Source organism: Lygodium microphyllum, chromosome 23, assembly GCF_053477565.2.
Source record: "Lygodium microphyllum isolate KBCC chromosome 23, Lygodium_microphyllum_v1.1.10, whole genome shotgun sequence".
Classification (NCBI taxonomy): Eukaryota; Viridiplantae; Streptophyta; class Polypodiopsida; order Schizaeales; family Lygodiaceae; genus Lygodium; species Lygodium microphyllum.
The window spans coordinates 103,273,044-103,285,762 of NC_141157.1; the positions used below are offsets into that span (position 1 = coordinate 103,273,044).

Sequence of the window (12,719 nt, forward strand, 5' to 3'; positions counted from 1 at the left end):
ATTGAAGGTAAGGAAATGTTTGGACAACAACAATTTCTTTTCTTCATTTTATTGAGATTTTATAAAAACAATTCCGTTATTGGTTGGCTCTGATACCAACTGTAACATGTCCACTAGTATCATCCAGGACACGTCTTAGCAGTCCATCAGAAACGATGTCTAGAAAGCTCCGCCTAGCACTCCCATGGAATGTTACGGGATTTGCGATCTAGGTCTTTCCATGTCTGCCACGTAGCGGAATTATCCAGGTCATTCCCACTTAGGATCCACCGGAATTAGGGTTTTTCCGATTAGTCATTACTTAACAGCAACTAGCGTCGGACCCAAGAAAACTACTTTACGCAGAAACGCCAGGTCCGAAGCCAATTCACGCTGCACTTGGTTCAAGGAGAATGGGAAACGAGAGGGATGCAAAGCTCAACCTCTCTGCCATAAGGCAAAGTCCCATTCTGTTCCCCTAAAACAACGTAAATCGGTTAAGACATAACTTTAGGTCATCGCTTTCGTTATTCGTTTCCTTTGACGATCATCCCGCTGTTCTTCGAGATTTTGAGAAAAGTTCCCGGCTAACCGGGACTACCCAACCGCAGGACTGACCATGGCCCTGACCATGGCCCATCCTCTACCTAGTCCTTATCTTACACTCTCTCTATGTACTCAATATTCTCATCTTCTTATGGTCATACACACACCCCACTTCAATTGTGAGCCACAATCTCTTGATCAAATACAATGACACTGTTAGCCCCAACACGAAGAAAGCAAAAGGAAATGGAAAAGATGTAGGGCAAAGGCGGAAAAAAGGTAGCCTGACTGAAGAAAGAAGAGGAGAAAAGGCCAAAAGCTCAAGGGCAACCTTGAAAAGTCCAAGGCAAAGGCAAAAGGGGAAAGGCACATTTTAAAATAAAAAGGCGCACCCTGAAATCTTGTAAAAGAGCATCAGGGTCTCACCCGTGCAAGTTGTAAATGTAGACGCGCGGTGGACAGGAAGCTAGGAAGATGGAAGGACAATGGGAAAAAGGGCCTAGGCTATGACCGGCCATGTAAAAAGGGGAAAAGGGGATGATCGCCCAAAAGGGATTTAGGGTTTTGTATATAAAGTTGAAAAGTGAATGAGAAGCTCATTCTTGTGTGTGGCCCAAAGTAGCTCTCCTCTTCTTCTTCTTATTCTTCTTCTTGCTTGCTTGAGCTTGTGCTTGAGAGAGGGCGTGTGAGAGTGTGAGGGAGTGAGTGTGTGAGGGTGAGGGACCGAGGAGGAGAAGCTCTCCATCTTCTCCTCTCTTCTTCTCTTCTCTTCTCTTCTCTTACCTTGCTCGCGGTGATGGAGCTTGGAGCTTGGAGTGGGAGGATCGAGCTTGCTTGAAGCTTGCACTTGGATCGTGGAGCTACCGGAGTGCGGGGGAGAGGAGCTAACTCGAACGGCATGGAGGTAAGCTCACTACACTCGTAGATATGGAGGGCACGTCGGCTATGTGAGAGGTAGCCATTAGTGCTCGGCTTGGAACGCTTGAAACAATAAGTGGTCCGTGGGTCTTGGCGGTTGAGTGAAAGCTCCCACATTTTGGTTCCGTTGCCGGGACCAACGGATTCAAGCCTTGAGTGCTTGAGCGCTTCGAATCAAGCATCAAAGTAAGGGTTTCCCCGAACCGGTGCTTGAGATAGGTAGAAAGTGAGGGGGTTGAAGATGGTATTTGATCTCCTTGGCAAGTAGGTTTTTTGTTTTGTTTGAGGTTTATGTTGTGAGATGGAGTAGTGTAGGTATTTACTTTGTGATTTGGATGCATTAGAGTAGGAGAAAACAAAGAAAAACAAAGAAAATCAGCATTAGGGTTTCTATTGTCAAAACAGGGAAAGAGGATTTGATTTACTTGCCGATTTGCATTTTGGAGTTTATTGGCTATTCTAGCTCTTCCGCTCCATCCATAGCTTTGATCTAGAGATATGTCCGAACGACCCACTCGGCCCGGCCGACTCGGCCCTCAGACATCTACATTCAGACTGGCCGAATTTGACATTTGGACCAGTCACATTCGGCCCTTCCTACTCGGCCCTCGGACGGTCAGAATCGGGCATTCGGCCCCTGTAATTCGGACCTGTTGGGCCGAATTTAGATTTTCTCAAATTTTAACCTGAAGACAGTGAAATTAACCGAGAAACCATACAGAGCCGAAACCAAATCATAGATCGATCACTGGGCTGAAACTTAGAGCAAGTAGTTCAAAATTTGGCTATAAACGGTCCTCCAAATTGCGCATGGTGTTTACCGTAACCGCCCTGCGGGCCGGGAGAGACTGCCTCCCCGAACCCCGGCAATAGAGCATGGAGTCTCACTTGCAATAGAGCAACCAAAAGCCCATACCCGAATAGAGAGAAACAGAGACCCTAGAACATCAATGGGCCAATCTAGCCATCAAGGGCAAAAAGGCCACACCATGAGAACACAAAGACATTGTGTTCAAACCGTGTCTAGTCAGAGCAAAATGCAACTTCAGCAAGCTACAAATGCAAGGATGACTAGACACGACACTCTTGACGAGAGATGTACCTTGAATAGCACTGCATTGACGATCCAAGACAGTAGTGGAGAATCCACATCTGGTCGTGCAGTTGAGAACTCAAGGGCATCTATCAGAAGGCTTAAATTTACAAGCCAAGACCCGGAAGATGAAGACATAGTACCACCTGCTTATCTTAGGGTCAAACTCACCGCGAAAAGAGAGCATACTATTGATGCTCTAATTGATGAAGGAGCAGATTTTAATATCTTGACCTATGAATCATGGACTCTACTAGGCCAACCAGAGCTCACACCGACGAATGCAACTCTTAATCCTTACGGGGAACACCCACAAGCACTTCTAGGGAAGTGCAGAATCCTTGTAACAATTGAAACAGAAAGCTTGCCATTTCTGCTCTATGTTCCTCCCAATAGCAAGAATGGTGGAAAGGAAATCCTCCTAGGAAGGCCCTTCAAAAAGGCTACCAAGTGTGAGGCGGACTACGTAGCTCAGAGGATACACTTGACACTATCGGGTGTGAGGATAGTCACGACCTTTAGCAAGGGTGACCTCAGCAAACCTCAAGGGAAAGGCAAGGAAGGTGCTGACGTAACAGTCAAGCCCATTAACGAGAGCAAGGACTTGTTGGAAGAGTTAATACAAGCACAGGTCGAACAACGAGAGCCAGTGAGTGAGGCCATGCCTGAACCAAGAAGGTCAAGAGACAATGCCAAGGACAGGCTTTGGACTTACAAATATCGTAGAAGACCCCAAAAGAAGCCCAAGCCTTATAGACGCAAGCATCGATGGAGAGCTAGCACAACGCCACGATGGATATCCAAGGCGTGGCTTCGGGCTCAAGGGTACTATACAGGCAACCGATGGATTTGGGTGCCAAAACCCCTTGCTAAACCTTCGTGGTCGACTAAAGGCCAGATCGTATCAAGAGCAAAGAAGCGTAGGAGGAGATCTAAGCGAAAAACCAAGTCTCGAGTCAACAACAGTGGAGTGACTGAGCCCCTCATGGTTGAAATCAAGAAACCAAACGGGACCAATCGAAGGGTAGATCCTCGGCCTACGTGCTTGACAAGAATATGCCAGATGTAATCGTTGAGGATATGCAGAAGCCGCTAGTGCCCAAGGAGCTTTTGATTCCCCAAGAGGATAGCAAGCATCATAGGCACAACATTGCTCAGGGCAAGGTTAAATGCTCAACAAAGCAAATAGCACAATCATCTAACAGCCACGAGCAAATCTCCAAGCTAGTGTCAAAGCCACTTAGGAGTCCTAAGTCTCCTACACCCTCTTCCCCTACATGGACACAGGAAGCACAACACTCGTCAGGTGCGGCTACTCAATCCCAATCTCGACCTACATCAAAGCTTCCAAATGTCCAAGAGGCAGGACACGACACCACCCTTAGCTCTCAACCTAAGGATGTGCTTGTGCAATCCACCGTGGCTAGATCTCGATCTACGCAAGTGAATGCTCTAAGGGCATCAAAAGGCACGACCACTTCTAATCTACCTCAGGACTTGACACCGCAGTCTACCAATGGTAGCCAGTCCACTGAACTAGCCACCACTACTTCCAATCATGGACCACAGCAGTCACAATCTTTGGCCGTGACAACACCCCTTGCAAAATGTGTCCTTAGTGGTTTACCTGTGGAGGAGGTGTCACAACCAATTTCCTCAACAACCCCAGCACTTCCAAAGTGCCTAAAGACTAGGCTGGAGGAGTTACACACAAGGGAGCTGGCTGAAGAGCTAGGCTCTCCAAAAAGGAAGTCAGTTGTGCTCTCACAACCTAGCAAGACTACTCAGTAGGCCATGGTCATGTCCCATAAGGACACACTAGAGAAGGGAAATGCTGAGGCCCAACCAAGCACATCAGCGCGGTCGGCCTGGCCCAAGGTCCTGAGCCATTAGATGCACCTACACTGACCAAGAAAAAGAGGAGGAAACAATGAAAACAACAACAGTTGCAGGTGGTTGTGGACCCCAAGAGCATTGAGACCAAGAGCGATGAAGAGCTGGGGAATAAAGCATCAAGTCCATCCACCAATGAACCCATTGATGTCTCTCCTAATAGCGGTGAACCCTCAGATGCGCCCGTGTGCTCTGAAAAACCAAAGCAACTGTTGCCATCAACAGTTGCTTGCAACACTCTATCCACTGACAATAGAACTTGCATTGAACAATCAAGAGTGGATACAACGTCATCACAATAGGGTGACAAATCTATACAAGGGTTTGTCGCCGGGGACTGAGAGGAGGCCGAAGGTTGGCCCGCAGACAAAGGTGGCGTTATCCCTCCACCGTCTAGAGCGAGGGGTAGCGTTGCTCCGTTTCCGGCCTCACGCGGTCCCCCCTCCTTCAAGGACGGAGAGATGCCAGTTCCCTCCGGGCGGCTACGATCTCGTCCACTCGAGACTTGGAGACAGGCGCCGCTGCGAAGGGCCGCATCCAAGAACGGCCTCGCGTCCCAGTACAACATACCAGCCGTCGACATCCGCCCAACCGTACATTCCCTGTCGGCTGCCGCAATGTAAACCGTACCAGGATGTCTTGAGAGTCCTAACTGTAATGAGAGTCTTGGCATAGCCAGGATGTCCTGAGAAAGGGGAATCATGAGCTTCCCACAATATCTTCTACTTAAGTGACTGGCTTGCTGGTATACATACTCTCGTCCCATAGTAGACAAGTCCACTATTGATAGAGAATTCATGATACTTAACCTCTAGCTTTTGTTCCTGATCCTCGATAGAGATTTTCCTTGGCATCCTTTGATAGGCTAGATCATGGCATCCTTCCTCTCTAGCTAGCTCAAGTATGGGGTTGTTCGGCATTTATACCTTTGTGGCTAGAGATCTAGCTATTGATGGATTTTTAGAGAATTAAGGAATGCCTAACTGTAATGAGAGTCTTGGCATAGCCAGGATGTCCTGAGAAAGGGGAATCATGAGCTTCCCACAATATCTTCTACTTAAGTGACTGGCTTGCTGGTATACATACTCTCGTCCCATAGTAGACAAGTCCACTATTGATAGAGAATTCATGATACTTAGCCTCTAGCTTTTGTTCCTGATCCTCGATAGAGATTTTCCTTGGCATCCTTTGATAGGCTAGATCATGGCATCCTTCCTCTCTAGCTAGCTCAAGTATGGGGTTGTTCGGCATTTATACCTTTGTGGCTAGAGATCTAGCTATTGATGGATTTTTAGAGAATTAAGGAATGCCTTGCGACTGAGTGCATCAGCAACTACATACTCCTTTCCAGTTCGGTACTTGATCTTAAGGTCACACCCCACCAGCACTTCAATCCACTGACATTGTCTCATGTTGAGCTTGTTCTAGGTAAAGTTCCACTTGAGATTTTTTTATGATCAGTCACTAGTGTAAACTTGTTACCCAGCAAGTAGTATCTCCATTGTTGAAGGTCGTCTTTGGGATATCTTCTTCCTTGATTCATATCTGATAGTAACCAGACCTAAGATAATCTTGGAGAAGATCTTGGCATCCTGAAGACTATCAAGAAGCTCATCTATTCTAGGAATATGATATTTGTTCTTGACTGTTGATTGATTCAACCCTCTATAATCAATACATAGTCGAAGTGTTCCATCTTCCTTTTTCTAGAACAGTACAGGTGCTTCTCATGGTGAACTGCTAGGACGGATGTAGCCCTTTGATCTAGCACTTGTTGAGTTGTTCCTTCAGTTCAATTGCTTCCGGTATAGACATTCTATAGGGTCTCTTCTCAGTTGGCACAGCTCCTATTACTAGCTTGATCTCATGATCTACTTCACTTTGAAGCGAGAGTTCTATTAACTCTTCAGGAACTACGTCCGCATATTCCTTTAGCCAAGTGCCCAAATCACTTTACTTCTTTATCAATATTCATAGTCAAGACAATCGTTAAAAAAAAAGTTTTATTCCATTCATATCAGCATAGCCCTTTCGGGGTACAATTATTTCTTGGGGCGATGGAACAAGTTGATACATTAATTCGAAGAGAATAAGATATTATTGCATTCAGCTACAGGAACTGAGTAGTAGTACGGATTGGGGTCATCGATTTTCAGGAATCGATAGTTCATTGGAAGATCAGGATATCCTTTCCGTTGGAATCCATATTTCCCATGGCGGCCCAACACCTTAATCCTGTCGGCTGGGATTACACGGGTTACTTCCTCATATACATATGAGTTCAATTCAACCCTCCGACCTTGAATATGCAAAGTCGAATTTACGTGAGCTTCCACAAAAATGAACAGCTTCACGACTTTCAAATCTTCCAACCACTTGATCCTCTTTAGGTTGGTTTGTAGATAAGCGAACCGGTGGGCAGCTAAGTAGTAGATTCCTGAAGACCCAGTCCATCTTCGTTCTATATATAAAGGCGATGGATTGTAAATGCGGTCTAGGATGTTCATCATCTCAACCCTTTGTCGATAATCCGTGGAATGCATCGCGGTCATAAACATGACTCGGAACACTAAGAACTTGTTCCATGCTTCATAATTCTGCAAGACAGCATTGAAAGTAAGGAAATGTTTGGGACAGTAACATTTGCTTTACTTCGTCTTATTAAAATTTCCTAAAACAAGTCCTTTGTTGGTTTGCTCTGATACCAACTGTAACGTGTCCACTAGGATCATCCAGGACACGTCTTAGCAATCCATCGGAAAGGGTGTCTAGAAAACTCCGCCCGGCACTCCCATGGAATGTTACGGGTTTTGCAATCTAGGTCTTCCCGTGTCTGCCCCGTAGCGGAAGTATCCTGGCCGTTCCCACTTAGGATCGACCTGAATTTGGGTTTTCTTGTTTGGTCATTAGCTAGCAGCAACTAGCGTCAGACCCGAGCGAATTACTTTACGCAGAAACGCCAAGTCCGAAGCGGATTCACGCTGCACTTGGTTCAAGGAGAATGGGAAACGAGAGGGATGCAAGGCTCAACCTTTCTGCCATAAGGCAAAGTCCCATTCCGTTCCCCTAAAACAGCGTAAATCGGGTAAGACGTAACTCTAGGTTATTGCTCTCATTATTCGCTTTGGTAATGATGATCATCCCGCTGTTCTTCGAGATTTTTGAGAAAAGTTCCCGGCTAACCGGGACCACCCATCCGTGGGACGGACCCATGGTCCATCCTCCGCACTTTCCTCGGTTTGTTTTAGTTATGTAATTATCTAACACATTAATTTGACATATAACAATCAGCTTCTTTAATTAACCCTGTTAGGCACTGATTCCTTCACGTAATTTTATCACGTGACATAGAAAAACAATATCAAACAACTTCTTTATTATCATTTCATCATTTTATCTTTGAAATACAAGGAGTTTCGCCCGTAGGCTTGTCCATAAACTGCCCGAAGGCTATCCAGTAATCCGCTAGGGATCACTATTCCAAGCTTCTGCCCGTAGACTAGTATGCGGGCCTCGAGATCCAATCCCGAGTCACGTTAGACTCTTGTGCAGGACCCGGAAGGCGAGGGATTTACGGCCAGAGCCCCCCCTGGCACCCAAGCGTCCTCCTGCTCCAAGTAGATCACAACGGAAAGACCTCTCGTGGCGGGTTCGGTCCACGTTCCCGGCACGGTCAACAACCCCCTTGGTTAGGGTCAGGCAGGCAGTCGGGGGTAACTGAAGCTGCCCTCCCTTCAGGCCTTCAACCTGAAGCATTTATATATCTTTTCATCCTTTAGTTCCTTGAGCAAACAATGCAAACAGTGCCTTCTAAACTGTTACAAGCACAATCAATTCCAGTGATTGTTTATTTGGCAAACTGTTAAGGAGTGAATCCTTCTCTCCGAATGCATCCAGCATTCGATCCGGAATCAATTGCAACTTGGAAAGATTCCTATTGTCCTTGGGTTAGGATCATACCCTGTTAACCCAACTTAACCAATGCCTTAGGTTTTATTAATAGTAAATCCCGGCGGCCATGTCGCTTTAATTTATTGATTAATCATTTGCGTCCGAGCAAATACCTAACTTCCCTTAACTAGGCACATTTTCCCTAATGAGGGTGATGTAACAGGATGACTACCCATCCCCTTGCAAGTTAAACTTGCGCAAGAACATGCCAACCTCATTCCAAGGAATGGCAAAACTTTCTTGTGATCAAACCACAAGGCTATGCGACGTTGCAACTTGTTGTACAAGTGTCGCCTCCATTCCAAGAGATCATTTCACTTTTGAATGGTGTTTTCTGGTCAAGAATTATGATTAGACTCGAAGTAGGGTTTAGGGCGTCTTCTCACTCACCCCAATCCTAATTGCACAAGACCGACAACGTTCGGTCCTAAGGGATTCCAACTCAAACCAAGTTCTAGCACTAGGTCGAATGATCCTTAGGGTAGAAACCCTAGATCATTAATTGCTTGCGCGTCCCATTGGCTCAATTTTCCGGGAAGGTGGGTATGATCTTTGGGTTTGAGGGTTCTGACTTGGCAACAAGTGTAAAACTAGGTCGAATCCTTATCGCGCTAAACCCTAGTTAGCACTTGGGATAATTATCATATCGACTGAACCATGCCTATATGAATCCCTTGTGGGTTAGGTGATTTAGTCAACTCAATATACTTGTCTTGCGACAAGGATGAACCCTTCCTAGAGAAAATAAACTAGATCTAAAGGAGGAAAAATAGTTACAACTACACCAATACATGTAAACATGCGATTCATTGCTTCTACGCATCACATGGTTCACAATAACCCTATCTTTCCTTGGTAAAGTAAAAATGCCTGATAATCTGGACACTAACTTTCCTAGGTCCCACTAGGACTTACATCAAATAACCATGCCTACAACCTTGTTGTCTACACTTTAGAATCTCATGCTTTGATAAACCATGCAACCTTTCCTAAATGCGGCTCCTGATGAATGAAATTTTTGCATGACGACTACGCAATACGCAACCTTCTCCTAGCTACAATGTAGTCAATGAAGCTCATACAAAACTAAAGCTAGTGTTAACTTATTCCATTTTACATGCCACTTGCAAGTCCATAGATCATTTTCATGCTCTTCTATTTCTTTTCGAATAACATCTTATGGGTGTTAACTTTTCCTCATGAATCATTACAAGGAAGATTTATCTAAAAATGTGACATGCCATTAATCTTTCCATGCCTAGTAAAAAGGTGTACCTCAATAATTTCAACCTTGTAATGAGGTAACAGTTGTCCTAGGCTCGTCACTTTTGAATGCACAAAAGGAAACTTACTGATAAGGTCCTACAAATGCATAGACACCTTATGCTCTTTTCAGTCATTCCATTGAACGTACCAATGATCAATTTTCATATCTTAAGCTATTTCTAATAAATGTTCAAATAGCCAATTCATTTTCCAATTGCATTTAACTTGACTAGTTGAATTTGAACATGCATGAGTGCTTCCTAATCCATGAAGTTATCGTGATTAATTCAATACTTTTGTGTGGAATCCAAATAGATAAAACCTGGACTTGTGGACTCCGGGAAATATCCACGTAAATACTAGGAGAAGATCCTCCCGCAGGCGCATCTTGTGACTTTTTAGGGCCCATTGTAGGCGTGATTTTGGCTTCCGGATTGCCTTCGCGGCCTATAAATTTACTCGCCTTGGTATGCAGCCTCAAGATCTTGCCCTTCTCCCTCGTACGCAGGAGATACCTTCATGGAACTTCGGATCTTTAAAAGGCCGGCTTGTGAGACTTGGGCCTATGGGATTTGGAGCTTATGGAAGGCCTTAGGATTCGGAGCTTGGGCCTTCTTTCTTTCGGAAAAAGAGAAGGTTCGTGAAAGGGGTCTTGTGATGGACCTTGCAGGAGTAGAGACTTTAAATCTGGCCCTAGGGGGTTTATGGGAGATTTGGTAGAAATGGCCTTATAGGCTTCCTCTTCAAAGCCAGGGAAAAAAAATGGACTTATGGAGGATCTGTGTGAAAGGGCGTTAAGGAACCCTCTTGTTCTCTACAAAGACCTCGGGGGGGGGGGTTGATAGGGATGGGGTTATGGGGGAAATGTGGTGGGAAGGGGCTTAAAATCCCGAGCCTAGGAGGCTTATAGGTGATTGGTGGGAAGGGGGCTTAGGGAAGCCCCCTTAGAAGCTTCCTAAAGAAGCTTCTATGAAGCTTCTAAAGCTTTAGGAATCTTTTGCTTCCCAGGAGTATGCGGATCAACGAGATGATTGAGGGGGAAGAATATGACGACTGGCGATGGCGGCTTCAGCCTGTGAGGTGGCGGCGGATTCAGTAGGCAGCAGTGGTGATCTTGGCACCCTCCATGACGGCGGCGACCCCAGAGCATCACGACAGCTCTTCTTGCACGGCGACCTTCTTGCACGGCGGCCTCTTGCACAATAGTCTTTTCCCTCCTTCAGAATGGCGTCCTCTCAGTCCCCTCTCCTTCGCAGCAGCCTCCTCACGGCCCTTCCGCGGCAGCCTCCTCACGGCCCCTCCGCGGCCTCTCAGCTTTTTCCACCACCCCCCCTTCTCACCCCTTAGAGGGGGGGGGTATTTATAGGAGGGGGGGTAAGGTCTCCCTCCCCCACGTGGTGCCTGCATGGCTCCTCTTCCTCCATCTCTCATATTTCCCAACATAGCCCCCAAACTCTTCCCTCTCGGCTGGGGAAAAGAGGGAAAAACAATTTGCACTAAATCTAAAATTATCCTCTTGACCTCTTCCCAAGAGGCTGTTTACCTATGGTTATGCGGGTTTTTAAACCTCGGTCCCGTTTTGCCAGTAGAGAGGTCATGATTCCTCGGTCCCGATTTACCAATGCGGAGTACTCCTTTTCTCGCGTACGATCATAAATCAATTACCGGAAATGGAGATAACCTTTTCACAAATTTACGATGTGCGGGAGGTTGGTCTAGTAATATTTCAAACGGAAATATTACAATTATCCTTTGTATCTTACAATAATTACAAATAGAATTTCATGTTAGTTGTGGCTCTCTTCTCTCTCCATGGTTCCATGTAATCTCATGAGTTTTGATCAGTGGTCTTGTACTTATTCTATGTATCACTCTCCTGGGTTCAAGTACATTTTGCGCTCATCTTGATGACCATTGCATACCCAACATGTAATTTATTTGTAGAATATTATACAGCACATGGTGCTATATGTGGTAGGGCAGCTTGCTGTCCTAGCACAATTTTTTTTCCTTTGTAACCATTGCTAATTTCTCTACATGTATCACTATTGCTACCACAATTCACGTTGCAAACCGTTGCTATATGCATTGCTATTTGCGTTACTTTTGCGATGCAAATAGTGACACATATAGTGATGGTTTCTGCGACGATTTTGTAGAGAGGCTTTTATCGATGATTTTAGCGACGATGGGGGCAATTTATTTAATGAACATTTGCACCACTTTGAACATTGGTATGACGCCTGTATCTTGTAGTGATACTAGTGTCTAGGGTGAACAAATGACATGTCTTTTGCCTCAAGCTATCACCTTATAACCATTTCCAAACTCTTTAATAAAACATCCGTGCTTATTGAACCAAAATTCTAGACTTTGCCTTGCCATTTGCCCAACTGATAGCAAATTCTTAGTAATTTAAGGAACATGTAGGACATCATGTAAATTCTTCTTCTAACCATCATGTATAACCAAAGGAACTACACCCTTATGCTTAATATTATGTGATTGGAGACCCCTTAATTAACATACCATACATCATCTGACTTATGGTCCTTAGTGGCATTACTTTGGGCTGATTTCAATGATTTGATGTCATTGCTTGTTCAAAAAGAGGTCAAGCTTGGATTAGCTATTGGATCAAGTAGCGAAAAAAGTTGAGATGCGGTCTTCTATTCAAATCAAAGAGGCCATGGTAGCAATGGTAGAGTGTCCTCTCATGGTCAGGGGACTAACCAGAATGCATATCAGAATGTGAATACTTAGTATGTGCACAATAGTAGAGGTGGTGGATACCTCCAAGCAACAAGGGGGAGATCCAACTCTAGAGGTAGAGGTTCATTGCAATCTCAGAATACGAATAAGCTATCCAATAAGGACAAGAACTATCACTATTGTGGTAAATATGGAAAAATCACTAAGAATGGCTAGCAGAAACAAGAAAATTAAAAAACTAGAGGTAAGCAATATGATCATTATGCATCATCTAGCAATGTTGATGATTGTAGTGTTGATTGAATGTTTGGTATGGCCTATGTTCGGAATAATTGCACTAAGGAGACCATAAGTCAGATGA

General features: G+C 45.0%; 1 pseudogene; it reads right to left on the reverse strand.

Moving 5' to 3' along the window:
• Nucleotides 1-4,788: 4,788 nt before the first annotated feature.
• LOC148016553 (signal recognition particle RNA) lies at nt 4,789-5,006 on the reverse strand (annotated as a pseudogene).
• Nucleotides 5,007-12,719: the final 7,713 nt, after the last annotated feature.